Source organism: Melozone crissalis, unplaced genomic scaffold, assembly GCF_028551555.1.
Source record: "Melozone crissalis strain CALT ecotype California unplaced genomic scaffold, PUWL_Pcris_2 ptg000043l_1, whole genome shotgun sequence".
NCBI lineage: Eukaryota > Metazoa > Chordata > Aves > Passeriformes > Passerellidae > Melozone > Melozone crissalis.
In genome coordinates this window covers 514955-541335 of record NW_026535821.1, presented here as the reverse complement: position 1 = coordinate 541335, position 26381 = coordinate 514955, and positions in this window count along the sequence as shown.

Sequence of the window (26381 nt, the reverse complement as noted above, 5' to 3'; positions counted from 1 at the left end):
GCTTATGGCCTAGAAAAGGGAATTTTTATAAATCCTCACACAGTTCACGAATTGTCTGAGTGGCGTAAATTTGGTGATTTATTGTGGCAGGCTACGTTAGATGATGATAAAACTGCTAAGAAGTGGGGTAAATTATGGCGGGTTGTTAACACCGAGCTGTTGCAAATTCAAGCTGAAAAAAGGGCTGTTCACCAGGCTACTGCCGCTCATGTTCGTAACAAAGAGTACGATCAAGATAGGGAATTTGATAAGAACGCGGGAACTCCTCTTGGCCCCGCGATGTGGACAGTTTTATTACCTGCCTCACCACCTCCCTCGGGGAGCAGCCAGGCGCAGACCGCCTCACTACCCGCCGCGCAGCCCCCCTTAATGAGCCAGGCTACAAGCCTGGCTACGAGCCAGCCTACAAGCCAGGCTACGCAGACTGCTTTATTACCCGCTTCGCAGCCCCCCCTAACGAGCCAAGCTCCGCAGGGTGCCTTATTGTCTGCTTTGCTGCAGGCTACACAGAGCACTTTTGACTCTCCCATACCTGCTGCGTCTGAGCAGCTGGGGCCAAATACGTGTACTCCGTTCCCGACAAGCAATCAGCCGGTCCCTTGGTCGGAAAGCGGCTTGGCGGCGGCGATTGCGAGGGAAAGACGGGACGCGTGGGCTGCCCTGGCCAAAGATGCAATTGACAAGGGAGATCAGGAGCTGATAGGTTCGGCTCGAGAACTGGCTTGTCCGGTTGTCTTTAACCCCCAGCCTGGAGGAGGTTTTCAAGCCACAATTAGTGCTCTTGACTGGAAGCTGTTATCTCAATTGCGAGCTACTGTTAGTCAGTTTGGATTTAAAAGCGAACCAGCTAAGCAAATGCTCGATTATATTTTTGACACCAGTATCCTTCTTGTTAATGATTGTCATGGCATAGTTAAATTAATCTTTACTCAACACCAACAATTGCTGTTTAACGCCCACTGGCAAGCTTTAATTAATGAATGTGTGGCAGTTCAAAGGCAGCCGGGGGACCCCTTGCATGGTATCACTGTTAATGAGCTTATGGGGCTGGGACCTTTTCTTCGTACTGAAGCACAAGCCTTAATAGGCCAAGAAAAGTGCCGGGAGGCAATGCGGTTAGTCAGACTCGCGATAGATATGGTGAAGGAACCAGGAGGGATACCAGTGTATATGGGAATTAAGCAAGGCAGAGATGAGTCATTTGGCGCTTTTGTTGATAGAGCTGCGGCTGCAATTGAGAGAGCCGGAGTAGCAGAATTTATGCGCGGGGCTCTCCTTAAACAGTGTTGTATTCAAAATTGTAACTGCTACTAGAAACATACTTAATACCCTAGGTGCAAATTGGACTATCGAGGAAGCATTACAAAGGATGGCTCTTATTCCTACCGGGCAGCAGGCTTTTGTAGTAGATGCACTTAAACAGATAGGAGTAGGTTTGCAAGAACAGGCAAAGTCCTCTCAGAGTCAAGTGTTAGCCGCTCTTGCGCCCCTTCAAGCGTCAGCCGCGTTTGCGGCATCTAATAAAGGGGGCCGCATGAAATGCTACCGATGCGGAGGTATGGGTCACCTGCGCCGGGACTGCCAGGCTGTCGGAATCTGGTGCCAGAAATGCCGTATGGATACCCATAATACGAGCGCTTGTAAACGGAGGTCGGAAACTTCTCCAGGAGCGCGTATCGCACCGGCCGCGCCCAGACACAAGTCGCCGTTGCAGCAACAACAACGCCCCCTCCTCCCTCCAACCCTCCGCAGCTGGGAGCCTTCAGCCAGCCACAGCAGGGAGCCTTCAGCCAGCCACAGCAGGGAGCCTCGGCATGGACCTGGCAGCCGCAATAGACATGACACTAATGACACCGCACCCGCAGAAAATTCCAACAGGGGTTCGGGGACCTATTATTATACAGGACAAAGTAGTGGGTGCTTTGCTTTTTGGAAGATCTTCTGCATCTATGCTGGGACTGTTTGTTCTACCTGGTGTCATTGACGCGGATTACACGGGAGAGATTATAGTGATGGCTTACACTCCCTTTCCTCCTCTTCAAGTTCATAAGGGACAACGGATTGCTCAGCTGGTACCTCTTGAGCAAATGACCAAAGGAATACAACCCATAAAAGGTCAGAAGAGGGGCGAAAGTGCTTTTGGTTCCACAGGAGGACTTACTCTGCTGACTTTAAATCTATCTGACAGGCCTAAGAAAAAGGTAGAAATAGAGTTCCAAGGACAAAAAAGGGCATTATCAGGTTTGCTAGATACAGGAGCAGATTCCAGCATTATTAGTTCTAATTGCTGGCCTCAACACTGGCCTCTGCAGCCAGCAACTACTGCAGTATCCGGGGTCGGAGGATTTACCCTGGCTACCTGTTCACCTCCTCTTCAAGTTTACATCGACGGGAAGCAGCTTACAGCAATTTTTTCAGTAGTCCAGCTGCCACCTACTGTTCAATGCCTTATCGGTTGAGATATTATGGCTCAGCTGGGAGTAATTTTGACAAATGAACACCCTTTAGGGTAGCAGCCATTTCTTGGACTTTCCCAGTTCCCATTATCTGGATTGTGGACACCCCGGTATGGGTTAAGCAATGGCCTTTAAAAGGGGAAAGTCTTCAGCATGCACATCAGAACAATTTCAACAAGGACACTTGCGTTTATCTACCAGCCCCTGGAATACTCCAATTTTTGTGATTAAGAAGAAGTCAGGAAAATTCAGACTGCTCCATGATTTGCGTGCTGTTAATGAACAGACGGAACCGATGGGCTCATTACAACCTGGATTACCTAATCCGGCCATGATTCCAATGGATTGGCCTTTGCTGATTATTGATCTGAAGGACTGCTTTTTTACTATTGCCCTCCACCCGCAGGATATGCGACGTTTTGCTTTCACATTACCTGCGATTAACAGAGAAGCACCTGATCAGAGGTTTGATCGGACTGTTCTTCCGCAAGGGATGCGGAACAGCCCCACCTTGTGTCAGCTTTCTGTCACTGCAGCTGTACAACCTCTTAGGAAGCAATGGCCTAATACAGTGATATATCATTACATGGATGATGTATTATTTTCTCAGCCTATGCCTTTCACATAGCAACAAGTCCTGCAAATAAGAACCACGTTGGCACAATATTCTCTGGTGGTAGCTCCTGAGAAAATACAAACAACTGCCCCTTGGAAATACTTGGGATGGTCTCTGACAGAACAAACTGTCAAACCGCAAAAGCTGCAATTAAAAACAAAAATAACCACCTTAAATGAGGCACAAAAATTCCTGGGTGATTTGCAGTGGTTAAAACCGATTGTGGGGATACCCAATGAACTGCTCAATGAGTTGCGTCCACTTTTAAAAGGAACTGATCCAACTCATCCAGTCTGTATCACTGAGAAGCAACAACAGGTCATTCAGCAAATTATGGACTGTGTCACGCATGGACATGTTTACCGAAGAGATCCAGACTTACCCATAGATTTAACCATTTGGAATGGCCCACAATATCTTTTGGGAGCACTCACGCAGTACCAACAAAAAACGGGGGAAACACGGATATTAGAATGGATCTCCCTCCCACTACAGCAAACTAAGACTCTTTTTCAGAAAATCGAAATGTTAGTGGATCTGATAAAAAAGGGCAGAGAAAGGATGTTGCAGGTGGCTGGGGCAGAACCAGCTGTCATCAAGATACCAATGAAAAAGGATACCTTGGATTGGTATTTGACTAATTCACAGGAACTGCAGGAAGCTCTCTTAGGTGCATGTTGCCCCATTGAAACACATCAGCTTCGACCAGCTTTGGTGCAATGGATAGGGGACTGGGACTGGATAACTCGTCCTAAGCGAGAAAGCTCTCCTATCTCAGGTGCCATTACTGCATTTACAGACGCTGGCAGAAAATCAAGAACTGCTGCAATAACTTGGCAAGAAAAGGGAGTATGGAAGCATCATATTCTGCAAGCAGAAGCAGTGGACAGTCTACAAACCATGGAACTGTTAGCAGTGGTATGGGCACTGGCACAGTTAAAACAACCTCTGAATGTTGTTACAGACTCTCTGTATGTAGCAGGAGTTGTAGCAAGAATTGAAGACGCTTCTATAAAAGAGGTGCAAAATCAAAGACTATATGAACTATTATTGCAGTTAAAGAGAGCTACAAGATCCAGGGAACATGTTTATGCTGTAATTCATGTTAGAAGTCACAAATGGGATGTTGGTTTAGGAGAAGGAAATGAGAGGGCAGATAGATTGGTCACCATTACTCAAAGCACACCTCTGTCAAATCATCAATTGGCTCGAGAAGCCCACTCAATGTTTCACCAAAATGCAAAAGGCTTAAGCAGAGAATTTAAGATATCACTATCAGAAGCAAAAGCTATTGTGAGGGCCTGCCCGACCTGTAGTCATCATAACGGGGGATGTGGTTTAGGCCTAGGAGTAAATCCACGAGGCCTGCAAACAAACGAGCTATGGCAAATGGACATTACACATGTCCCCAGTTTTGGCAAACTAAAATATGTACATGTGTCTATTGATACTTACAGCAAATATATATGGGCAACAGCTCAGGCAGGAGAAAGAGCTATACATGTGGAAAGGCATCTGTACAGTTGCTTTGCAGTGATGGGTACACCAAAAAGAATTAAAACAGATAATGGTCCTGCCTATACCAGCCAAAGGGTAGAGAAATTCTTAAGAGATTGGGGTATTGAACATACTACAGGCATCCCAAATTCCCCTACAGGGCAGGCTATCATTGAAAGGGCACATGGTACTCTGAAGAAGTATTTAGCCAAGCATGAGAACATAACTGACCCCCAGGCAAGGTTATTAAAAAGCTTATTTGTGATTAATCATTTGTGTGTATTCGGAGATGTAGGGCAATCTCCTGCAGAACTGCACTATAAGCCACAAGAAATTGGTGAACAGAAAAAAGAAGTGTGGGTAAAATACCGAGATCCTAAGACAGGGTTATGGAAGGATCCTGCTAAGGTCCTGTTCTGGGGAAGGGGATATCTTTGTATTTCCACCCCTACAGGCGCGTTGTGGGTACCTGCCAAGTGGACTAAACCTGATCTTGATGCAGCGCCTGGTGGACCAACTCACGGAGGAGGACAAGGACCGTCTGGAGAAGAAGCTGGTCCTGATCCTGAGACCCCTACTACTTCAACTGAAGGGACACTCGAAGGAGATCGACAGGGCCATAACACGCCATTGCCGGACAACCAGGGAACTGATTGACATTATAGAATCATTATCATCTTTCCATATAAAAGGACCGGCAAAAGAGAACTGTCTTGAGTGTCACAGCTCAAATTGTGCTGCTTGGGTTGCATTGTGTTGTGGGGGTTGTGATAGGACCTTTTGGGTAGATCAGTTGTCACTTTCCCATTTATGGTGCCACACCTGTAATTATAGACATATCTGGGAACATAATTGGGAGCGGGCACTACGGAATGAGACAGGGCTAAACACTGCCTCAGCTTTAGACCTTTATGAATCTCATGAGCAGAAAATCTTGGCTTATTATCGGTGGGAGGTACAGTGTATTTTGAAAAAGGCTAAAGCTCAAAGTGCATCATATATAGCCTCAGTAAGGTGTAGGAAACTGGTGCCTTTAACATCACATTCTGTTGTAGGTCCTATAAGAGGAGATCCCAATCAAGCATTAGATAATTGTATTAGAAAGTTACAAAGGTGTGGTCTTCAGGTGTCAGGAACAGTAAGGTTAAAAACTGAGAAGAAAAAGAAGGTTAACATCAAAACAGAAAAATGAGGTTCTTACCTTGTTTAGTATAGTAGTAGCTGAAGAATTAAGGGTAGCACATTTTAATCAACCTAGAGATAATGTATGGATAACACTTGCTAGACAGATTAATCAGTCATCGCTTTGTCTTAGCCTAGGAGGAGTTACTAATCCGTTTCGAACATGTTTAGTAGGGCTTCCAGTATGATCTCCTCAAGAATTCTGCAGTTTTATTAATAATCGTGCCTTATGCATGCGCAGCATGGTGAATATCCAGTTACCAGCACAAAAAGGGTATACTGCTAGTCAGAGTGATGGCTACCGCCAATGTCTGCTAATTCAATCACTCAGTACTCCTTTGCATTCCCCACCTGAGGAGTTAGATCTTTTCGGAAGTGCAAATGCTAGCATGACCAGCACTTCTAACGGTGGGTGGTTCAGCTTTGACTATTCTAATCTTCAAAAGGTGAATCAGCATAAACAGACATGGGCTACTCTAGATTCATCTTTAAAACCAGAAATAGTATCCAAACAGCTTTATAACCAGTGTAAAGGCTCTAGTATTATAACACCTAAGAAATTACCCACAGGAATATTTCTAATCTGTGGAGATAGAGCCTGGAATGGAATACCAGCTCAGCTGCAGGGTGGACCTTGTTATTTAGGCAAATTATCATTATTCCACCCTAATATATCTGTGCTGATGCAACTGAGTCACAAGACTGGCAGGGAAAGGCGCAGCTTACATAACTTAGACTGTAGTCAAATAGGAGATCCATTTTTCTGGAGTAAATTTAAACAAGTGATGATTTCAGCTCTCCTACCATGGGGTGCTGCAAGCAAGGCGTTGACTTTAGCAAAACAAATGGGATGTTGGGCTAAGGGTGAATTAAATAAGACATCACAAATATTAGATATGTTAACTGCAGATGTACAAAGTGTTAATCATGCTGTTTTACAAAATAGAGCTGCTATAGATTTTTTACTGCTAGCACAAGGCCATGGGTGTGAGGAATTTGAAGGGATGTGTTGCATGAACTTATCTGATCATTCTTTATCTATTCATGCTAAGTTAAAAGAGCTACGACTAGGGCTTAACAGCCTTAAAGAAGAAGAAGGATTGGGAATTGATGAATGGCTTAAAGGCTTTGGATTGGGTCCATGGTTAAGAAACCTTGTAATATATACTATAGGGATATTAGGTGTACTTTTATTGTTTTTACTTATCTTACCTTGCTTCTGCAGCTGTATCCAAAGGATGGTTGGTAGAATGATAGAGAAGACCTGGCAAACTAACCTCTTTTCTCTCAAAGAAAAAAGAGGGAGAAATGTGGAGAGTTTAGTTCAAGAATGGCTTAAAGAAAAAGGCCATGAGACATACAATTGAGAGAAAAGTAAGAGGGAAAAGTAAAAGCAGTTTCTAACAGTTCTCAGCCTTCTGATTTGTATAAACAATTAGACTCTCTCAGGCATCATTCTATAAACAATGGAGTTCTCTAGACTGTCTTCCCATAACAAGCAGAACACCGTCTCTGGGAAGGCCTGCCATCCTGAGAACAGATGTAGAAGTTTTGGGAACACTGGTTTCTGTTTTTAATAAACAACTGTAGGTATTCTAAAACAAAGGGAGTGGTTAGAAGTTTCTTTGTTAGCCTATCATAAATCTGGATTACAGAATATTCATGAAGTTTGTTAGCACTGTTATTTAAGGTGATTGATTGATCAATAAAATTGGAGTTCGATGCATTAAAGGATGGTCGTCTCCCCTTCACTTCAATAGTCACAATGACAGAGGGGAAAGATAGGTGGGATATTGGGGAGAAATTCTTCCCTGTGAGCATGGTGATGCCTTAACGGAGCCTGCCCCATTCCTGGAAGCGTCCAAGACCAGCTTAGATGGGATCTTGCCGCAACCAGGTCTAGTGGAAAATGTTCCTTTACCTGTCCCTGACAGGGGGTGAAATGAGATGATCTTTTAGGTTCCTTCCAGCCCATGCCATTCCAAGACTCCATTATCTATGACTTCATGGGACCCACTGGCTCCCAGGAGTGGAGTGGGGTGCGTTGCCTGGCAACAGGAGTTGTGTTGAGGAGGGGCCCCAGTCCTGCAAGGGATTCGGAAGGAGAAGGAGCCTGCTGGCTGCTCGTTCTTTTTATCATTGCTTTGCTCATTGCTTCTATTAACCCTTTTGTTCACCCTGTTTGTCGTCCATTTTGCTCGTCTCTAACACACCCAACTGGGCAGAAGCCTTGTGACAAATCAGGGACAGAGTGTGTGCAGACAAGGGGGAGAGGAGTGTGCTCCTACATCCTGGGGTGTGCCCCAGCCTTGCTGTGGTGTCATGGGTTCCTTTCTGTGCTGAAAGATGCTGTCCCAGTCTCTGGAGTAGCTGCAGAAGGAGAAAGCAGATCCGCGGGACATGATGGCTGCAATGGACATGGTACAGTCTAAGGGGCCTCTGTGCCAGCCCAGGGCTTCCCGGGCAGGGTGACAAATGCCCCTTGTCCCTTGGGGGCTGGGTGGCAGAAATTGTCCCCTTGGGAGGGGGAATTTCCTGAGCTCATGGGGTCCCTCACCCTTCACATGGTGGGACCAAGCTCACCAGGGTGATGGGGCAAATGGGGCCACAGCAGCCTGAAAGGGGCGTGATGGCCTGGAGGAAGCACTGCTCCCTCTGCCCCTCACACGCTGGCCCTGCCTGGCATTCCTCATCCCTTTCCCCGCCGCTCTCCTGCCGTTCCCCTCTGCTAGAAGGCGGACAAAGCTGCCTTGGACAGCAAAGTCGATTGCAGCCAGTTTGAAGAGAACATGGAGGAGCTGGATGAGAGGATGCAGGAGTTGCAGAGCCAGATTTCAGGCCAGGAGCAGCACTGGAACAACATGCAGCAGCAGTTCAGCAATGCAATTGAAGACAAGGTGAGGGGTATTTCGTCCCCACCACGAGGAACTGGCACCTTTGGGACTTGACAGCCTGTGGCAGCATCCCTCTGAGGATTCCCCCTCCAGGCTTTTCCCTGGAGAGCTCCATGTCACATCCTGGAGCAGCTGGCTGAGGCTGTGCACCTGTTCACAGCTGGATCGCCTGGAGCTGAAGACTTTCCGTAAACACCTGGAGGACTCCTGGAACAGGAACATGGAGGAACTCGAGGATAGGCTGTTGTGTGAAAATGCCGCTGGGATTAAGAAGTGAGTGCAATGGAGATTCTGATGGCTTTGGGAACAGAGATGGCAACTGCTCCTCCCAGGCAGGGCTGTCACACACCATGCCCCTGAGCTGGGCCGTGCCCTGCCCTCCTGGCCGTGCACACGGGGGGACTTTGGAGCCAGAGAGGGGCTGAAAGCGCTGCAGGGGCTGCTTGAGATGGTGGCATGGGTGCCTGTGCCCTTCACCTGGCATCAGCCAGCACCTTGGGGATGGGGAGAAACAGGCTCAACAGCCCATGGTTCACCCTGCAATGGCCGTGAGCCTGTGCAGTGACCTGCCCAGCAGCTGGCTGCTGCAGGGAGCTGCTGCCTGTGTGCTGCAGGCCTGTGGCCCCAGGAGCTCAGCTGGCCCTCTCCCCTCACCCTCCTTAGGCAGCTGCCAGTCCCTTTCACGTGTCTGTCCTGTGACCGCATGCTCAGCGTGCAGGTTCCTGGCCAGTGAGTAGCACCAGTGCATCAGGGGCAGCAGGGCTGGCATTGGGGGGGGGGGGGTGGGTGCCAGCAGTGACCCGCTGTGCTGGGCACAGGGGTGACAGTGTCTGCTTGGGAGGGGCTGATGTGGGGAGCCCCTGTGCAGCCTCGCCCATCAGCAGGGCCTGTGGGGGCTCATCCCAAGGGCTACAGGCAGCGAGATGCCATGGGCTACAATCCCATGGCCTTGGGGGTGCTGCCTCCAACAGGAACAGGTTCGTTGTCCCCTGCCACACACCTGTGACTCCTACCCTCCCCAGGCACCCTGAAAAACTCCCGTATTTGCAGCCGATGCCCCCTAGCAAGGAGCCACCGCCCAGCCAAAGGTAAGGGCTCTGAGGACACGTTCCCCGCGCCTGGGGTGCAGGGTAGCCCTGACACAGCAAGGAGGGCTCTGCACCTGGGCTGGGGCAGAGGAGCCTGGGGGGACGGAGCAGGGTAGGGGAGCAGAAGGCAGCTGTGGAGGGCCAGTGCTTGCCCCAGGGCTGGGGGCTTTTGCATTCCTTGCCTTGCACTGCTCTGTCTGGCCCACTTCTCTGTCCCAAGGTTGCTGAAAGCACATCTGATGAGCTGTGTCTGTTTTCAGTCTGAGCTCAGGCTTTGTGGGGAGTTGTGTGCCTCCTGTGAAAGGAGTTCCCAAAACCAATCCCTGCAGCTGGGACAGCGCAGATCCTGCCAGCTGGTGTCCTGTGCACAGGGACCTGCCATGGCCATGGCCAGTACACCTTGCTGTGGGGACAGAGCCAGCAGATCAAGCCTGGTGGGATGGGCTCGGGGCTCCTGCAGCAGGTGGACAGGAGCTGGCAGGGACATGCCCCTGCAAGCAGCACTGCTAGTGCCCTCCCTGGCACAGCAGGGTGATGCCCTGCATGCCACAGGGCTGGGCACTGAGCCTCCTCTGTCCCATCCCACAGGAGGCCGCTGGTCTGTGCCAGTGTCCCCCATATGCCTCAGATCTCTGGGGACCATCAAAGCAGCAGTTTCACGATGCAGAATATCAAGGCTTCCCCACATACAAGTGCACAGCTGCAGCGTCTCCTGGTACACCACAACAAGGTAAGTGTGATGAAGGTAGAGACACAGAATGGTGACTGAGGCTTTAAGCATTGCTGACTATCCAGGAGGAATCTGTGCCTTCAGTCCCCAGGGAGACCTGGGTTGGGAGGATTATTGGGGGGTGCTGGATTGGGCCCTGCATTGCAGCCAGCTGCCCTCTCCTCCTCAGCCTAGTGTGACCCTGATGCACGGTGATGGACACATCTCGAGGGGCCGTAATGACCAGCATCAAACGGCGATCAGGACACAGGAGGTTAACAAAAACTGTTAAAATTACGGGCAGAGCCTTGTCTCACAGCCTGCCTCTCCCCAGGCTCCCTGGTGCTCCTTCAGCTCCTTCCCCCCTGCTGTGGTTCTGCCCCCGGGCTGAGCAGTTCGAGCCCCGGGCCAGGCCCTGAGGCCGCTGCTGCTCCCGCGGCGCCTGCGGGGCAGCCCTGAGGCTCTGGGCCGGCTGTGGGAGCAGGAGCCGCGCTGCAGAGCCCGCGGCCCTCACGGGCTGCGAAGGCACGGGCAGATGGCCATGGGGCCCGGCTGGCAATGCCGGCGCTGCTGCTCTCAGCTGCCGCCTGCAATCCTTACAGGCAGCCCTCATGCCGGCTCAGGAGACGCTCGGAGCCATGCCCGAGGGCTGGCCCCGACCCGCGGACGCCAAGGGCACTTGTCCCTTCATCTCTGCACTGCCACATTCCGAGCTCCCTCCTCCCCTTCCTTTCTGCGGGGCAGCGTTAGGGGCTGGCCCAGCGGCTTTTCTCCCGCACAGCCGGCAGCCCCTTGCCCACAGCTCCCTGGCGGGAGCCAGAGCTGCTTTCCAGCCGGGCAGCCCCGCCGTGTTCCGCAGCCCGGGCCGGCTCCTGCCCGCTGCCGGCGAGGCCCGGCGGCTGGGCCCGGCCATCCCGGGCCAGAGCAGCTACCTGGCCTGGGGAACACAGCCAGACATGGGGGGGACACACGGCAACACAAAGGGGACACACGACGGGCACCGTTTCCCGTGTCCCCATTGCCGCAGAGCAGTGCTGTGTGCGGGGCTGGCACAGACCTGGGCACAAAGGAATGTCTGTGCTGTCACCAGAGAAAGGACACGGCAGGGGTGCTGCTCACGGATGAGGGTGCTTGGGGCTGGGGGGGCTCTCCGACCTTCTCACACCTGCAGAGGTCGGGGCAGTCTCTGTCCCTCTCAGCCCTGGTGTGACCCCAGCCAAACATCATCGGGGTCAGAGGGACAGAGACACCCGCAAACCCCCAGAACGACAGAACCTGGGATTTGGTTTGGGGTTGAGGATTTAGGAAGGGGCTGGAATTGGGGCTGGGTTGGAGTTGGGGCTGAGATTTGGATTAGAGCTGGGATTGGGGTTAAGGCTAGACATGGGATTGGCTTTGGGCTGCGGTTGGGTTGTGGTCTGGGGCTAGACAAGTTTGGAATTGGGATGTGATTAAATACAGAACTGTGAGTTTGTCTAAACGTGGAGTGAGATTGAGAGCAGGATCAGGGTCAGGTTTGGGACTGAGCTCACCCAGAGAGGGACAGAGGGGATGTCACTGCAGGATGTCCCTGGCATCATCCCAGCCCTCCTCAGGCACCTCCAAACATGAGGGGCAGCTGGGTGCCCCAAGATCCAGGTGCTCCCACGCTGCCCCTCAATACCAGGCAAGCATTCCCTGAGGGCAGCCCTGACTGTGATCCTTAGGGCTCTGGGATCAGCCCTCACATCCCTGTGGGAGAAGCTGCAGACAGGATGAGAGATTTTCCCCTCCTCTTCCCTTCATCTGTGGAAAGATGAAGCCCAGCTGCCCTTTCCTTCTGGTGCCTCCTCTCCTCAGCTGAGGATGTCAAACTTCCCAGGAGCAGGAAAATCCCCATTCCCTGTTTCCTTGTGGCTGCAGCTTGGAACACCCACCCAGAATTAAGGACTTTCTGACAGCCCTGCTGAATGACACTGGGAGGAGATTTGTGAGAAAGGGAGGAAATTGTATTTCAATAGTAAATAAAAGGCGCAAAATTATTGCTTTCTGTCACATTTGTTTCCAGTCAGTTGCACTTCTGGTCCCAGGCCAGAGAAAAGGGTGGGACTGGGGGCTGGGAGAGGCGGGGTGGCCGGGAAAAGGTTGTGTTGGTGCTCGATGAAGAGATGCAGGGGGGTCTGGGTTCTCAGGAATGGGGGTGCCAGGGGGATCTCAGGGTCATGAAAATGAGGGGGGGAGGGCAGGGACGTGGAGAGGTAGAATGGAGTTCCAGGGGGTCCTTGAGCCCAGGAAAGGGGAGTCCAGGGTTTCCCAAAAAGGGGGGACCAGAGTGGGGACACACGGGATGTTCGGAAAGGGGGAGTTCAGGGGGTCTCTGGTTTTGCAGAAAGGTGTGACTGGGAAAGGCAGGAATTGGAGACCAAGGCGGTCCACGTTGTCCCAGAGCCAAGCCTCCGCCAAGTCTGGAGGCTGGGAGCCATGGGATGCCCGGGAAAAAGGGAGCAGAGGGTCCTGATGTCCACAACAGGGGAATTCAGGGGGGCCCTGTGCAGGCTAAGGGGAGCAGGGGGGTCCCGGTGCTGGCAGTGGCGGTTCAGGGTCCCGGTGCCGGGGGTCCCACTCCCCCCTGGCCCCCCACGAGCGCCCTCAGCCCCAGCGCTGGAGCCATCGCCCTGCTCCTCCTCACTGCCAGTGTGATCCCAGGATGATCCCAGTAGAACTCAGTCACCCAGGAGCTGCTCCCAGGATGATCCCAGTACAGCCCAGTCACTCCCAGTCCTGGCATCCCCCCAGGCCTCTCTGCGTTCCGACCTGTCCCGGCTCCATCCCCGCCCCTCCCGGGAGCTGCGAGGGCTGCGGGAGCGGAGGAGGAGGAGGAGGAGGGAGGAAGAGGCGGAGCGGGGGAGGAGAGGGGGAGCCAGGCGGCTCCGGCGCTGCCTGAACTTGCAGCAGCCTCTGGTCCCCTCCTTTCAGGGAGTTGTGCAGAGCCAGAAGGTTCCCCCTGAGCCTCCTTTCCTCCAGGCTGAGCCCCCTTCCCTGCTGCCTCAGCCCCTCCTGCTGTTCCAGCCAGGGTCGGATACTAGTGCTGCAGAGAGCAATGTACAGACCTGGCATAGGTGCCTTTGTCACCACATTTTAACCTTTCATTAGTTACACAAAGACTCTTGGGAAGCCCCAAACTGCAGTCAGTCGCCGCAGTGCCAATCTCCTTTGCAAATCCCTGCGGCCCCGCCCGGCCCCGCCCGGCCCCGCACTCGGTGCCGCGGTTGCCCGGTAACCGCGCCCGGGCCTTCAGCGTCTGTGACAGCGGCGCGGCCTCAGTCGCCTGAGAGCGCGGCCCTGGCTGGGTGTGCGCAGCCTGGGCTCCTGCAGGCGGCTGCACCGGGCCTTTCGCCAGGTGAATTGTCGGCGTAGAGAATTGCTAAAGGTGCAGAGCATTGGCCTCTGCGAAAAGCTCCTCAGCCTGCAGAACACTGGTGTCTGCTAGGGAGTCCTGAATTTCATTTGAAGGTAAAGACCGACTAAAGTTGAACTTTTTGGTTTTGTTTCATCTGTGCTCTGAAAGAGAATGCCAAAGGGAAATAGAGGATGTGATCATGTCAGTCTTCTGGCGCAATAGTTCAGTGACATGTACACCTGAGAGGATGACCAATAAATGGACTACTGATAGTGCTTTTTTTACTGAAGAAATGCAACATTTTCTAAAGATAGTAGTCTATACATTTTTGTCCTGTAATAACTGCTTAAACTGCTTAAAGGTGAATGAGTTCTGTTCAAGTTTCAGTGGGTTTTTATCATCTAGGTGTTATAATTTTTAGGGAGATGCCTCTGTATTGAAGTGCAAACGAGACCATATGCCAAAATCAATGGTCTGGATTTTATGGAACAGTAAATGTGAGGGAGAAAGAGAGAGAAAGAAAAGAAAAAGTGGGAGGGGGTTGGAGGATGGGAAGGGGGGGAGGAGAAAGAGAGTGACAGAGAGAGATTTAGTAGAAAATATCACCATTCCATGGATCCCATTTGCCTACCATTAAATCCTCTTGTGGTCTTCTCTGTGGTGAGGTCTGGCAAAATGTAAGACTCCAATGGATTAATGGAGATTTGGGCAAGATGATACCTTGCCCAGGTACCTCCCAGGGGGGGGCAAGTTGGACTCTGTCTCTTGCTACTTTCAGAAAATAAAAAATCTTTAGCACCCGTATATCCTTTGAGTCTGCCATGTGTTGGGTTCTGGATTTTCTGATTTGTTGTGTTGCTTTGCATGCCCTGCAGTGGTCAGGTGCAGGCCTCAGGAATGAGTCTGGAGGCACTGTGGAGGTTTTTGCTGGGAGGTTTGTGTGCAAACCTGGCCTCAGCAGAAGAGTCTGTGGCTATGACTTCCCCAGCCTGAACCCAGACAGAGGTGATTTTCAGGACAGCTGCTGGGTTTGGCTTTGTTGTGGATAGGTTTTTCTCCTCAGCCTTGTTATTTCTCCCCAGACCTGAGGTAATGGGACAATAGTGTCACCTTGATCTTGTCTCAAGTTCCCTTAGGCGGCTTAACTCACAGTGCCAAGTTCCAGTCAGGAGGCATTTTCAGGGAAGGGTGGGCTTGGGTGGTCGCAGCTTCTTTATACAGTTTTGTCACAATGGGCAGAAAGTCCTTTATAATGATATTTAAGCCATTAGCCATAATATTCCAGTCTCTCATTAGTGTCTCAGCTGTGAGGAGCAGCTGAGAGAGCAAGGGTGCTTTAGCCTAAAGAAGAGGAGGCCCACTCTAGCTATTTTTGAGTAATATTTAAGCTACAGCTTTGTCTGTTCGAACTGTTATTAATGTTCAGATTTTTAGCTCCAGGTTTCAGTATGATCTAACTTTGAATTGCACAAGGTAGCCATATAGTTCAAATAAAGTTCAACTAACAGCCTAACTATACTGGCTACTTGCACCAAACAAGCACTTAGCTACTTTCAAGTAATGTAACATTTTTAGCAGCAGAATATGCCTTGAATCTGCCATGAATTGGGTTGTGGATTTTCAGAGTTCCATTGTTGCTCCTTCCAGTTTTGTTGAGGCATTGTCGCTCACCTGCGACATCGTCCCTTGGAAATGGTGTCTGGATTGCCAAAGAAGACACCAACACCTCGTCTTTTGTCCAGGGAAGCGCTGAAGCCTCATACTGTGAGTACCCACTGGGGCTGTGTTAAGGCTGGCACTGCCCTGGTGTCCCTGCTCTCCCTGCCCCTGTTGTCCAGCAGTGCTGTGAAGCTGCAGAGCCCCTGCCCAGCCCTTTGTGCTGTGCTGCTGTTGCTGGGGCTGTCCTGGTGCAATAGGGAACACTGTGGGATGCTTCAGCTGTGTCTTGCCTGGCTGTGCCAGCAGAGCCGAGTGAAACCAATGTACAGCTGAAGGCCTGAGCATGTGTTCTGTCCCTTTCCCTTTGCCACAGGAATTCCTTCTGTCAGGCTGGGCACTCACCTGTGCTGCTCTGACCATCCTGCCCTTGGGCACCTGGGCATGTCGGGGGGGGAAGCTCAAACTCTGCCCAAAGCCTTGAGAGGCACGGCTGGTCCCAGCTGGAAGAGCTTCCAAAGCAGCTGTTCTCTCCCAGCTCCTGTGTGGGCACAGATGCACCCTGCAGGCAGCGCTGGAGCCAAGGCCACAAAGGTCCCTTGCTGTCTGCAGCTCACTTGGCTGAAGATGCCCCACTGCTGAGGCTCTGTCAAGGAGATGCCTCTGTTTTCTTCTGTGGAGGGCTCTGTCAGCCCAGACAGAGAAAACAATTAACAGGGAGAACTAAAACCTGGACATATTCCTGTGCACCTCACTCTTGGAACAGTGTTCCTTTCTTGCATCTCTTGGACTCATCCAGCAGCGATATCTCCTTGCTGTGAGTTCTGAGCGTTGTGCAGGGATGGAGTTCAGGCAGTTCTGAGAGCTCCTCCCCATTCTCTGGAAAGGTCACTGCCTCAATCCAACGAAATGTAAGAGGAAACAAATGCCCAAAGAGCAGAAATCCCCAACCATGTCCCATGCAATCATGGAGAAGCCAATGGGACAGAGCCATATGGCTGGAGTATGTGTGTTCCACTCTGTATTATTAATTCACTGATGCTAAGTATTTCAGCAGGAAACTCCCAGGGCTTCCAGGAATGTCCTAGTGGCTGTGATCACAAGTTATTCACCAGTGCCACTTGTTCACGAAAAGCCTTTCTGAACAAGCACAACTCTGAGGCTCTAGCTGGTTTACTTTTGCCTTTCAGCTGCTTCCCTCTAAGTTCCAGAGGGAGAAGTTTCTCAGCAGGAAGAAGGAGGCCAGCACTGGGGAAGGTGTCCTGCCCAGAATTGGCCCATTTCTAGACAGGAGTGAGACTCGCCCAAAGGTAGCCTTTTCCTGAGGATTCCCTTTTGGCTTGCTCTTTGTATTCACCCCCTGATTTGTATCTGTAAAAAGCCCTTGCACAGGAGTGTCCAGGGCTCTTTTGGCTTTGATCCTTTTGCTTGGAATAAACCCTTCCTTGTGGAACTTCAAGACAGAGATCCTCCTCCTTTCTCCTCTGCCTGGTCCCATTGGTGGCTTGTCTCTTGTGGCATAGAGCAAGAGGCTCTGAGGGTTCTGCCTGTGGTCAATGCCCACCCTGGGGCAGTTCTGAGGGTTCTGCCTGTGGTCAATGCCCACCATTGGGCAGTTCTGGTTCTGAGGGTTCGGCCTGTGGTCAATGCTCACCCTGGGGCAGTTCTGACGGTTCTGCCTCTGGTTAATGCCCACCCTGGGGCAGTTCTGAGGGTTCTGCCTCTGGTCAATGCCCACCCTGGGACAGTTCCCCACTCCTGGCGTCGGGCCGCAGTTCTCAGAGCTAGCCCGGGCCCGGGCTCCCAGGGCAGCCATGAACTGCCCAGCACCTGCTGGGCCACACTTTGCCCTCAACCTCCTGCTGTAAAGCTGAACTCATTGTGGTCAAGTCAGATTTCCTCTGCATGGATGTCTTTGTAGTCAGATGAGAAATTGGCCCCTTCATTTGAATGCAGTGGTGCATGGAGCTGTAGTCTAATGTTTTAATGCAGCTGACCTGTGCCCTGATAGCAAGGTGTGTTTAACAAATCTGGTATTGCCAGAAGGCTTTTGTTACTCTGAGACTGTGCTCTACACATGGAGCAGCAGAAGAATGAAGGCCAAATCCTCCCTCAGGAACTGGAGGATATCACCCGTGGGTAATGAGCTTTTGTAAGGAAGCATTGACTGTTCTTCTCTTCCACCAGGTGACCCTGTGCTCCAACACGGTGATGGAGTTCTACCGGAGGTTGCTGGTGGACCTGGAGGGTATTGGCAAGGGAGTGGCAGCCCTGATCATCACAGCCAGGTACCAGCCCTTGCCTGGCCTCCCACAGGCACTGCCTTGCCCAGGCTGTGCTGGCTGCAGCTGCCAAGGAGAAGTGCTGCTGAATGCCCTCATGTTGTGCCAGCTGGACACGAGAACAGCAGTGCTTGGGCAGCAGCCCGTGGTGAAAAGCACGTTTGCTCACAGCCCAGCATGGTCCTGGGCCCTTTTCTAAAGGCACCAGGAATGATATCATTGATTGGCCTTGTTTTTGGTGCTTGAGGTGGAACAAATTTCCTGAGGGCCTCCTCTCCTTCAGGCTGCAAGAGGTGGAGTTGTGCTGGTTGTGAGCACCGTGCATTGGTTTGGGCCACAGCCAGCAGCTGCTGAGAGTCAGGCTCTGGCTCTTTCCGTGGGGGCACATGGCAGGGGGGAAGTGGCTCCCAGCAAGAGTGGGGAGGGCAAAGTCTGACAAGGGGAAAGCAGCCCTTGATGTGGCAGGTCAGCTCCAGTTTTTGTCCTTCCCTCTGCTTCCCATTTTGAGCTTTAATGTCGTCAGAGTTGAGAGCAAAAGTCGTTGTTGCTGCAGCAGAATTCCATGCTGCTGTGCTGCTGTGGGTGTCAGTGTGATGGCCAGAGGGATGCAGCTCCCTGGTGCTGTTCCCTGTGCCAGGCAGAGCCATCCAGGCAGTGCCTGGGCTGCCATTGTGTACAGCAGGTGGAGCTGGGGCCAGGCAGTGCCTGGAGCTGTGCAGTGAAGGAGCCAGGGAGCTGCAGAGCCTGGCAGGGGCTGATCAGCCCCTCTGTGGGGCAGCTGCTGTCTCGTGCCCTCCAGGGCTGGGGCAAAAAGCTGAGTTCTCAGGCAGGGCAACAGCACCATGGCAGAGAAGGGAGTCATTTTTACGGAGACCCTGGAGTTGTGTGTTCCTTGAGCCTTAGGGAGCACTGATCCTTGTTGGCAAGGCTCCCCCAGAGCTCGTGGGTCACTGGCACTGTTCCAGGAGTCCTTGCAAGCCTTCTTGGGTAAAGCAGGGGCTGAGGCAGCTGTGGGGCAAAGTGCTCTGCCTGGGGCACTTGGCAGCCTCTGGGTGCTGCCTTTCAGGGTTTGCCCCTCCTTGACAAGACATGTTGGAGTGGGAAGAGGTAGAAGGCAATTTATCCCTGTAGGGCTCTTCAATGTGCATTTGACAGTGACCAATGTGTTCTGCTCCATTTCACAATCTTTGGGGGTAGGCATTCTCCATTCTCTCAGTATCTCTGATTGTCCTGGGGTCATCTCTTTGCCCAGATGTCTCGTTCCTGAGCTCCAAGTGTCCTCCCCAGTGCTGCTGTGTCATGAGTGCCACCTGAAGGTGCCCTATGAGAGGAAGATCCTCATTAGGAATCCCAGCCACCTTCCTGGCTGCTACGGGCTTATTCCCCAGGTTTGGCATCACATCCACCTCCTCCTGTCAAATATTCCTGAGGAGATTATTAGGGGAACAAAGGGTTTGAATAAGACCTTGCTGGTTTCTATTCAGTCTTAAAGATCTGCTGAGAACATGATCCTACCCAACTGTAAACTTGAGGAGGCAGTTTAAGCTCCTGAAAAAACAGTTGATGTTCTAGTCGTCAGGGTGTTTTCCTGTGGGAGATCTTAGAGGGTTGTGAAAAGCTGCTGCACCCACAGACACCAGTGCCTGTGCTGGCAGCCTCCTTGCAGGATGCCCTGGGAGTGCTAAACCTACAATACTTGCATCTTGTTTGTGCCTTTGACCTTTGTCCTGGGGAGTTTTAAAGGTGTGTGTAAGTTGCTGTTGTGGTGGATGTTAAGGAGCCTAAAGTTTCTTGAGAAGTCCCTCTGAATCTGCGTTTCATTGTGTCCCTTCCAGAAACGCAAGGAGGACTCTGCTGTGCTCTACTCCAGCCCCAAGCCCTGTGGGATTGTGCAGCCCCAGAGCACAGCAGAGATCCCAGTTGTGGTGGCAGTGCAGGCCCTGGGCACTCATCGCACCAACGTTCTCATCGGCGTGTTCGGGGATGAGAGAAACCCCCTGGTGAGGGCAAGGGGAGATGTGAGCCTGTGTGCAGCTGCTCCTGGCAGGGTGCACAGGGACAGGGATTGTGCCGGGGAAAACAGGCACAGGCTGCTGGGGAGAAGGACAGGAGGGATGGGGGCACAAACAGCTCCTGCCTTAGAGGTGGGAATCTCAGTGTCTGACACAGAATGGAGTTGGGCTAAGCTGGAATCCAGGGGCATTTGAGTTCATTATTCTTTCAAATGCTGTTAACTTTGGAAACATCTGTTTGAAAATGTCATCTCTCTGAGTGCAAAAGAGGATGTCAGAAGACTTGTGGGAACCTTGAGCTTTCTGTAAAAGAAAGGAAAGCTGGCATTTGAAGAGTGTTTGCAAGGACTGAAACTTCGATTAAAACATATGGAAATGGCAATGCCAAATTCCCTGGATGGCACCAAACATCTGAACCCGGGCCATCGTGGCACTGCCTGTAAATCAGTGAACAGGAAGGAAAGGCAATGCAGGCTGTGCCAGGGAGCCTGAAGTTTGACCAAACAGTTGCTTTCAACTATCAGGCTGCTTCCCTTAAAGAGGAGGGTTTCTCCCCACCAGAAGAACCAGTTGTTTAACTGTCAGGCTGGTCTTACCTAGAGATTTCTTGCAAAAATAAAAGCTTTGGGCCAATAATTTTTAGTTTGAAAGGTTCTCTTACCTTAATCCTTTTCAATTTGGAGGTGAACATGTAATTTTCTTTTTCCCCAAAAGCCCAGCATTTCAGCTGGAGAGTGGTAGCTGTCCCTAAAGAAAAAAACTTGAGCAGGGTTGAGCTGTTGAAGCTTTTTTAGGTTTGTCTGTTGTGGTTTGTTTTGGGTTTTTAAAAATCTTTCTTGCTTGCTTCCTGGAACAGAGAGCACAATTACGGAGCTCAGGACGGCTGGCAGAAATCTCCCCAAGCCCAAGGCTGGCAGAGCTTGGCAGGATCCCAGCACCACAGCCTGTGTATGTATGTATGTATGTATGGATGGATGGATGGATGGATGGATGGATGGGGAATGCGACCTGAGTCGCCTGGGAGTGTTGTAAAATGTCAACCAACCCCCCAGCGGTGTCAGGGGAACATTCCTGATAAATCCCTGGTGGAGCTGCCGAGTTTCTGGCCTTGGGCACTGGGTGGGCTGTGCTGGCTGGGCACTGGCTGGGTCTGCCCCTCGGTGTCTCAAATCTCACCTTTTTGCTGCCTTCTCTGTCTTTTCCTCTCCCACTGTGCTTTTTGCATCCCCACCAGGTGTTAATGCCTGTCCTCTGTAGTTGCTCAATGCAAGCAGTTGCAGCTGCTGCAGCACCTCAGTGCCATCCCTGGGCTGCCTTCAGAACAGACCTGCCCCAGCCTGGATTGGGAAGGGCTGGATCAAACCATTTCTCAGTTCAACGTGCCAGCACCCACCCAGGGGCTGCATCCTGGCCAGGAGCTGCTCGTGCAGGTGTCCCTCCCTCCCTCCTTCCCTCCCTCCCTCCTTCCCACTGCAGGTCCCTGTTCATAGTTATTTGTTTTCCAGAGATGAGCTCCACCCACCTAAATTCAAACCCCAGCCACCGAAGGAGAGGAGAACCAGTCTGGATTGTGCGGCAACTCGATGGAGGCACTTCAGGACTGGAAAGGAGGAGGCAGCCAGAGCCCTGAAAGAAGTGCAGGATTTTACCCACTCTTCAGGAGCAGAGGTAGATTTTCTTGTACACCTACTGCTTGCTTTGCCTCCCCAGCCTGCCAGCACCAAGTCCTGCTCATGCTGAGCTCCCTTTTTGCTGCCCTGCTGTGCTGTGCCCTGACAGTGGGCTGGGCAGCAGGGCCAGTGGCTGGACATGGGCTGAGGGGGAGGGAGAAATAGGAGAGTTTTCCTTGGAGAAGCTGGCTCAGATCCTACAGGCCTGTGCTGAGTGTGGGATTTTTTGCCTAGTTTCCTTCCCAATGTAAGATGAGGCTTTTCTCTGCATCATCATGGTAACACCTCCAGCTTCCCTCCCAGAGCAAGCTGGGATGATCCTGATCTCCATGGAGCCTCTTCCCAAAGCAGCCAGACTCCCTGTTTGCAGGGCTCTGCTTTCACCCAGAGCTGCTATTGCACGGCTGGCCCTGGAGCTGTCTGACAAAGGGAGACTTTGCAGAGGGGCTGTCTCTTCTTCCCAGCATAAAAAATGGCTTGTTTTTTGGGTGCCAGCACCAACTCCTGAGCACCCTCACCTGCCTCGAGGCTTGGAGGGATTCAGGTGCTCCCTGGACGTGGCGCACACTGCCCTGGGAGCGGAGAAGGCAAGAGGGAATCTGTCTCCCTTGCCCATTGTCAGTGTGGCAAGCAGGGCTGGAGCTGCCAGTGCCACTGGGGGCCCTCAGCATTGGCCACAGAGGGGCCTCCCATCCCTGCAGGCCCATCACAAAGTGCTGCTGGAGCAGCTGCTTGTTGGAGAGGCTGTGCAGGACACATTGCAGGGCTGCCCAAGGACGCTGTGCAGCACCTGTGGAGGGCACTGCTCCCCCTGGAACTCCTCAGGTGCTCCACAGGAAATTTTTGCAGGAGCTTTTGCTGTAGCACCTTGAGAAAGAAGCATTTAAATCAGAGAGAGAGGGGAAGAGCCTCAGGAGTCAGATGAGCTGGGCTGGACTCCTTCCCTCAGCTCCAAGAGCTCTCACTCTGAGTCTCCTCCTTTTCTAAAAGCAGGTAGTTTTAAAACTTTTTAAAGGCAAGTTGTGCATCAGAGAGAATTTCTACTGCCAGGAGACATCCTAGTTCACTTTCATGTAATGTACTAATTAATGCATTGAGCTGTGAGTATGGGAGAAGATTTTCCCCATGGTCCCTGCACTGGTCAATGGCATGGATGCAGGATGAGGTGAGGGTGATTCTGGCAGTGTTTGGGGAATAGGCCCCTCTGGCTACAGCTGCACTTTGCTCCAAGATGCTCCATTGGATCCATTTCCATGCGCAACACCTCAATCTCTCCTGTCTTCCATCCAGGCTTTCAATATCCTGCCACTGGCAGGTGTGCTGCAGCCAGGAGAGAGCCAGCAGGTCTCCTCCACCTTCTCTGGCCACCTCAACACCACCTGCAATGTCCCGGAGCTGTGCCACATGGAGGCAGGCTCCACCTCCGAGGTGCTGGTGCCCAGGGAGGCCTCACGTGTCAGCTCCTCCCTGAGCCCCCAGGAGATCAGCTGTGGCTCTCAGGCCCCTCTCAGGGACAGGTGAGTCAGCCTTCCATGGGTTCCTGCTCTGCCATGGGTTATTGTCCCTGCAGGGCTTCCCTGCTCCAAGGCCTCTGAGCTCAGAGGAGCTGCAGAGCAAAGGCCAGCAGCAACACAGGGATGGCCACTCTGAGCTCCCTGGCTGCCAAGAGAGGAAGGACCTTCTTCTGTTGAGACAGAACATCTTCTTCTCTATTTGAGTGCCGAGCCCTCCTGGCTTAGCTGCTGTCTGTGGGGAGCTGGGCTCTGGGCTTGCCTTGGCACCGCATCTAGAGGTGTCTTGAAGTCCATGGCGTTGAGTGGCATCTTCTTCATCATCTGCCTTCTTCACCAGAACAGTGGGATTGTGGTATGGGCAGGCGTGGGGCACAGAGCAAACCTTGCTTTGGGTCCTGCTCCTGCCACAGATGAAGTCCTTGCACTGCTGATCTGCCAGGGTTCTCCTTATGGTGGCAGAGCAGCCAGAAAAGCTGCTGTCCTTTGGGCTCCCCTGCAGCTGCAGCTGTAGGCAAGCACAGGAGAAGCTCAGCTCCAGCAAGGCAGCCCAGCTCAGGACACACAGGCCAAGTGTGGAGCTGGGAGTGGAGGTGCTTAAAGCAAGCCTGTGCATCAGGACTTCTTCAGGCCAGACTGAAGTTGGTTTCATGGGGAGGAGACGGACAAGGCTGCTTCCAATGGTTTCCATGGCAGCCAGCACTGGTTTGCTTGGTCCCAGCTGGGTTCCAGCAGGAAATCTGCCTGACACGAGCCTGTCTTGCAGGAGAGGGGTTCCTGCAGCCTTTGCTTTCTGAATGATAGGATTGTTCTCATGAAGGAGCAGGCTAGGAGTTGTTAAAACCGAAGATCACGGACAGAGACTCTCTAACTAATTAAAGTTAGGCAGTGGGATGTTTATTAACACCAGCGGGCGGCACCAGAGCCGTCCCTAAAAGGCGTGCCCGCGTTGTCCAAGGTTCTTTGCCCTCTCTTTATTTCCCAAGATCTTACATAAAATACATCTGCACAACCCCAGCACCTCCCATCCCTGCTCTGTATGAAAATGAGGTTATTGGTCCTTCACTCCTGTGCAATTCTTCCCTTGAATTGGGTCGGTGGTCTCGAATTGGGTCAGTGGTCTTAAGGGATGAAGTCAGGAATGTCTTCATCAGGTCTCTGTGACCCTCTGGCACCATCCAAGGTCCCCTGCTTAGTGATTGATTGACATCAAGCCCAGGTGCTAACCATTGTTCTACTGGTTTCAAGATGTTCTTATAACAGTTCACTTCCTCCACTTCCCTCTAGAAAGAAGCTCCTAATGGTAAACAATAGAACAATCAGCTCCAGTTTAAGCATCTCATAATCATTAACCTATGGTCTGCCTATCTAACCTACATCCTGATCAATGGGAATTGCTTTTAACCCTCAGCTGAAATCTGAACTCTTTAAAATCACGCTTCAGCTATGCCCAGGGAGAAGGGGGCTGAATGAGCTGAGTAAGAACTGTAGGAGAGCTAAGCAGATGTCAGCAATCTGTGCTCTGCTTTAAACTGGGAAGCCAAGAGACAAAGGGCGTTTCCAGGCACCAGTGCAGAGAGCTGCTGGATCCGCCTTTGGCAGGGGCTGGAGGGGTCTGGCTGTGCCTTCAGAGGGAGCTGGCACAGTCAACACCTTATGATGGCAAAGCTCAGGTTTGGCTGGTCCTGGAGGTCCCCTTCCACCCATGCCCTCACTTGGGATGTTCCCAACCTCTGTGGATTGAGGAGAATTCACGGAAATGGCCTCAGGGTCAAGGAATGAAGTGCAGGGCCAGTCAGGACTAGGGAGCCCAAGGTTCTGGTGGGACTCTCAGCCATGTTTTCTGTTTTGTCTGCAGAAGGGAGCTGAAGGAGCCAGCTCAAAAGCTTGAGCAGGAGGAGGCAAAAGCCTTAGAGGAGGAAGAGAGGAGGAAGGAGGAAGAGAGGCAGAAGAAGGGAAAGAAGAGTGTCTCTGTTGGCAAGCAACCTCCAATACCAGCAAAATGGAAAACCAAGACCCGAGAGAATAAGGAAACGAAAATCCCAAAAAAGGAAACCAAAATCCCAGAGAGGAAGGAAATCAAAATCCCAGAGAAGAAGGAAAGCAAAGCATCAGAAGGGAAGAAAATCAAAGCATCAGAGAAGAAGGACACCAAAGTATCAGAGAGGAAGGAAACCAAAATCTCAGAGAAGAAGGAAGACAAAGACCCAAAGAAGGCGGAACCCAAAGCTCCAAAGAAGGGAGAACCCAAAGCCGTCAAGAAGGGGGGAACTGAAATCCCAAAGGACTAAGCTAAGATGGAGAAGAACTCTTTAGTCTTTATTCATACAACTCATTTTACACAGTTTAACAGACCTTGTGTGCACCTTTAGTTCATTCAAAGATTTCTTATCAGTTAGTTGATTATTGGTTAATAAAATAGATTTTACTTGTGCATCAAATCTCTCTATTGTATTGTTTACCTCTTCACTGATTCTCATGGGACAAATTACTTGTTATTGCAGGTGCATTTGTTTTTCACCCTCAGAATAGAATGGTCACAAAGTCTCATTCTCAAAATAGCTTCACATGGGAACTTGTAACTGCTTAGTTGCACACAGAAGAGATGATAGGCCAGCTATTGATATGGCTGAACAAGGCTTCATTTCAAAAGGCTTTTCTTTTATCATTATTCTACCTGTCTATGACATCTCCCGTGGTGTCCTTGGACCCACATTGTCACAACTGACCCACGTTCCATGAGGTTCTCCGGTGTCACCATGGTCACTGTAAGAGGCTGGATGAGATCAATGTCCTGAGACACCCTGGGATGAGCTGTCAATCAGTCACACAGTGGGTTCAGTGCTAACCCAGCCCTGACTGCCTGTGTGATCAGAAATCCCACCTGGGGGAGGCTCACAAGGGCCCGGGGGCTTAAAAACATAGAGCACAAGGTCAGCCCCTGGTATGGACTCTGCCTTCTCCTCGGGTTTGTGTCTCACCCACACTGGAACCCTAGGAGCTGTTAGTCATATGTGTGTCTTTCTATAGAGCTTCTGTCTTTCTGTCTCTCTCTCTTTCTTCTCCTTCTAATGCTCTTTATATGGAACATTTTTGGATACCCTAACAGCTTGCATGTTTTAATGTTTCCAGGATAAATGGGCTAAGTTAATGAAGTTACTGCTATGGTAAGTGTTTTATGTGTAATTTGAAGTTGCGTTAAATCCTCTTCCAAAGTTCTTGATTTTTTGCACTTTGCCAGTAGAATTTTGTGTCATTTTGACCTCTTACGAATATCTGCTTGGTGTTTTTCCTGTGCATCAAACTCGAGTAAAGGTGGCAGATGAATTGGTGAATTGGCACGCAAACCCCGAACGGAGCTCCGGGTGCGTGGAGGATCGGGGCAGTGTGAGTCGCACACAATCCCTGGAGTGCGGGGACACGGGTCTC